The following is a 5,190-nucleotide window of genomic DNA, read 5'->3' on the forward strand; positions in this document are numbered from 1 at the left end:
CACTGAATGGGGCAGTTATTGGACTGTAGATGCAGGACAGTAATGGGGCAGTTATTGGACTGTAGATGCAGGATAGTAATGGGGCAGTTATTGGACTATAGATGCAGGACAGTAATGGGGCAGTTATTGAACTGTAGATGCAGGATAGTAATGGGGCAGTTATTGGACTATAGTTGCAGGACAGTAATGGGGCAGTTATTAAACTGTAGATGCAGGACAGTAAGGTGGCAGTTATTGGTTTATAGATACAGGACAGTAAAGAGAGTTATTGGACTGTAGATGCAGGACAGTAATGGGGCAGTTATTGGACTGTAGATGCAGGACAGTAATGGGGCAGGTATTGGACTATAGATGCAGGACAGTAATGGGGCAGTGATTGGACTGTAGATGCAGGACAGTAATGGGGCAGTTATTGGACTGTAGATACAGGATAGTAATGGGGCAGTTATTGGACTGTAGATGCAGGACAGTAATGGGGCAGTTATTGGACTGTAGATGCAGGACAGTAATAGGGCAGTTATTGGACTGTAGATGCAGGACAGCAATGGGGGCAATTATTGGACTATACAGATGGAGCCTCGCTCATCTACACTGTCCATGGTATTTGTCCTGATCACGGAGTCACAATGTGCCAGGTCGCAGGGTGGCGCATAGAGCTTAGCGTGTCGTATGGCATTACCGGTGCTTGTGATACCAGTGATCATCCACCAGATGTCGCTTTTGAAAATCCCCATTGCTTACGTGAGGTGTCCAATAAAATATTATAGTGCAAGACTCACCATTGCGCATGTGTGAGGCATCCATTGAAATACACTATAGCGCAAGAACTACTTTACTGTACACATCTGTGGATATGTTTACCATGCACTTCACCATGCTGTGTATAATAGCAGCTATATCTGCATCCGAAATGAAACGTTACAGTGTTTTTCCAGGAAAACACTGTAGCAGAGCATTTTGCATGCAGATATAGTCGTAGTCACACACAGAATATAGGCATGCTGCATGTAATTTTAATCAGGAGAAGCTGCTTGTGCATCCTATTACATTACATGTATCCTATTACATTGAGTCTATGATGCATTTTCACTAAAAAAAACACAAAGACGATCGGCGCTACCGAGTCCCACTGCGGCATGGTGTGACTTCAAGGGCTGTTTAGCGTGACTACAGCAAGAATGTAAGAGGACCCATCTGTAGATTGGCTCAGTGTCTCCAATGAACACAAAGAAAATCACAGTTCGGGGTTCTACACAGCTATCTAAAAGTGAAAAAATCATTACAATCAGCGATAGAGTTGCAACACACAGCACTATAAAAAATGATCAACATCACTGTCACTGCAGGTATCAGTCAAAAAAAACCAGCATTTACCGTTTTTCTCTAATTTTGCCAAAACAAGTGCTGTCATACTATGTATACAGTCTCAGACATGCACACACATATAGTCAAAATTAGAAGAAAAAAACTGAAAGTGCTACTTATTACACAAATATACAAGTGTGACTTTTCAAATTACTAGAGTCTTATCTTTATGAGACTGAGTTTACTGTACTTCTTCCTGGGCCTCCCCGTTGCTTTAATAGGCAGCCTCCCCCACCTCTAATCCCACCCCCACGAGACTTGTGATTTCATGGATTGGGTGTACTGCTTATTAAATGACAGCATGAACCGTTCATTTATATACAGTAGTGTACCAGTCGTGTGGTGTTTCTCATTTACTAAGCAGTTCACCCAGTCCGTGAAATCACGAGTCTCACAGGAGGTGGGATTAGTGGTGGGGGAGGTTGCCTATTAAAGCAATGGGGAGGTCCTTGAAGAAGTACAGTAAACTCAGTCTCATAAAGATAACACATTCGTAATTTGAAAATTCACACTTGTATATTTGTGTAATAAGTAGCACCTACAGTTTTTTCTAATTGTGTGTGTGTGCGTGTGCGTGTGCGTGTGTGTGTGTGTGTGTGTGTGTGTGTGTGTGTGTGTGTGTGTGTCTGAGTCTGCATACAAAGTATGACAGAACTTGTTTTGGGAAAATTAGAAAAAAACCGTGAATGTTACTCTTTACACAGATATAAAGCTACTTATTACACAAATATACAATACAAGTTTGGCTTTTTAAATTCTGAGTGTTATCTTTATGAGACTGAGTTTACTGTACTTCTTCCTGGGTCTCCCCATTGCGTTAAGAGGCAACCCCTCAAGCCCAGCGTTCATTAGTAAATCAATGTATCAATGCGTGTGTGACGCCCGCACATTACTGCCAAAATGACAGTCCAGTAAAGTTCTGTGAATCTTATTGCAACTTCTCCGTTCAATTCATACTGTATGCAGGCTACCCATCTCCCCCTTCCCCCTCCCATGGGAGACTGCTAATTTCTCAGACAGGGAGGCCAGCTTACAGTCAATCAATTGACAAAACAGTGTGTAAATGGAGTGCTCATAACACAGTAGCTTTGGTTGGGGGCAGGGTCTAGAGAGTTCCTGAGCAAACTATTTTGTTTTTGTTTGTAACTTTTTCTTGCTACCCTAGCCCCACATACTGTATACAAGATATGTACATTAAACAGTAAGTGCGTACATGAAGTGCTGTACTACAGATTTTCAATTGCAGATGCTCAGCCAGTTCATAATGGAAACTGGTCTTTTCCTGTGTTCATAATTCTATTGAATGTAAGGTTCTTAAATGTATGAATGTTTAAAAAAAAAATAATAATAATAAAGTCTAAAGAAAAAAAAATTGGCATTCGCCCTTTCCGGGAATCGAACCCAGGGCCATGAGCATGGGACCAAGTAAACCTCACCGCTAGGCCACAAAGCCTGGTGATACAAATGCAAACTCATGTGTAAATAGAAGCAGTGATCCCTTTTAATTGGTTTTGCTTCTGCTGTATTGTCTACAGAACTTGGACGCTCACATAACCCTAACGCCAATGGTCCATTGCTTTAACACAGTGGTTCTCAAACTCGATCCTCAGGACCCCACACGGTTCACGTTTTCCATCTAACCCAGCAGCTGCACTGTGTATCACCACCTGGCACATTTTAAAAATCTACAGGTGACCTGCAAAACATGAACCATGTGGGGTCCTGAGGACTGAGTTTTAGAACCTGTGCTTTAACACATAAGTTTGCGTCTTTATACACTATTGTTATTTATTTATTTGGTCCCGACAGAGAATGAATATTTTCTACAGCATCCCTTTATTTACAGTACGCTATACACTTGAAGTTCCTGGTTGACTCTTTCCTTCTGACCGTTGGTCTGTGTGTATAACATTATAGTTGTCACTGGCCATTTGCCAGGGCTTGCTAAGTGTACACTATTACAGTAGAACTACTGTACTGTACTGTATATCCATGTGCTGCTATTCGCTCTACAGTACTGGATTAGTGGAGCATTAGCCACCCAGTGGTGAAGATGTGTATTGCATGCTATGTATGTTGTCGCATCTCAACGAGGCTCTCCGTGCAACACCTCAACAACCTGAGCAATAGCTAAGGCACGACAAATACATTGTTTAGGCGAAGAAACTGCAACAATGAGGGAGGCTCCATTGGTAGATGCAGGACAGTAATGGGACAGTTATTAGACTGTAGATACAGGACAGTAATGGGGCAATTATTGGACTATAGATGCAGGGCAGAAATGGGACAGTTATTGTACTGTAAAGGCAAGACAGTAATGGGGCAGTTATTGTACTGTAAAGGCAAGACAGTAATGGGGCAGTTATTGGACATTAGATGCAAGACAGTACTTGAGGGCAGTTATTGGACTGTAGATGCAGGACAGTAATAGGGCAGTTATTGGACTGTAGATGCAAGACAGTCATTGAGGGCAGTTATTGGACTGTAGATGCAGGACAGTAATAGGGCAGTTATTGTACTGTAGATGCAGAACAGTAATAGGGCAGTTATTGGACTGTAGATGCAAGACAGTCATTGAGGGCAGTTATTGGACTGTAGATGCAGGACAGTAATAGGGCAGTTATTGGACTGTAGATGCAGGACAATAATGTGGCAGTTATTGGACTGTAGATGCAGGACAGTAATGGGGCTGTTATTGGTTGATAGATACATGACAGTAATGGGGCAGTTATTGTACTGTAGACGCAGGACAGTAATGGGGCAGTTATTGGACTGTAGATGCAGGACAATAATGGGGGCAGTTATTGGACTGATAGATACAGGACATTAATGGGTTGCGGTTCTTGGGCTGTAGATGCAGGACAGTAATGGGGCAGTTATTGGTTGATAGATACAGGACAGTAATGGGGCAATTATTCGACTATAGATGCAGGGCAGTAATGGGACAGTTATTGTACTGTAGAGGCAAGACAGTAATGGGGCAGTTATTGGACTATAGATGCAAGACAGTAATTGAGGGCAGTTATTGTACTGTAGATGCAGAACAATAATGGGGATGTTCTTGGACTGTAGATGCAGGACATTAATGGGGCAGTTATTGGTTGATAGATACAGAACAATAATGGGGGCAATTATTGGACTGTAGATGCAGGACAGTAATGGGACAATTATTGGACTATAGATGCAGGGCAGAAATGGGACAGTAATTGTACTGTAAAGGCAAGACAGTAATGGGGCAGTTATTGGACATTAGATGCAAGACAGTAATTGAGGGCAGTTATTGGACTGTAGATGCAGGACAATAATGGGGCAGTTATTGGACTGTAGATGCAGGACAGTAATTGGGCAGTTATTGGACTGTAGATGCAGAACAGTAATGGGGGCAGTTATTGTACTGTAGATGCAGGACAGTAATGGGGCAGTTATTGGTCTGTAGATGCAGGACAGTAATGGGGCAGTTATTGTACTGCAGATGCAGGACAGTAATGGGGCAGTTATTGGTCTGTAGATGCAGGACAGTAATGGGGCAGTTATTGTACTGTAGATGCAGGACAGTAATGGGGCAGTTATTGGACTGTAGATGCAGGAAAATAAAGGGGCAGTTATTGGACTTGCTCCCACTTACACATCATGCCAGGAGAGAGAAGACGTGTCAAAGGACTGTCCCGGAATGATATTTCATCCAGATAGAGCTAAGTAATGCGAGAACATACATACATACATACATACATACATACATACAGCTATTTGCGTTTTAATTTAAGGAGATGTACAGGCAGATTTCTCCCTAAATCCCGATCTGGAAGTTGATCATCGGCAACAATA

The sequence above is a fragment of the Pseudophryne corroboree genome, chromosome 5 (assembly GCF_028390025.1).
Source record: "Pseudophryne corroboree isolate aPseCor3 chromosome 5, aPseCor3.hap2, whole genome shotgun sequence".
Lineage (NCBI taxonomy): Eukaryota > Metazoa > Chordata > Amphibia > Anura > Myobatrachidae > Pseudophryne > Pseudophryne corroboree.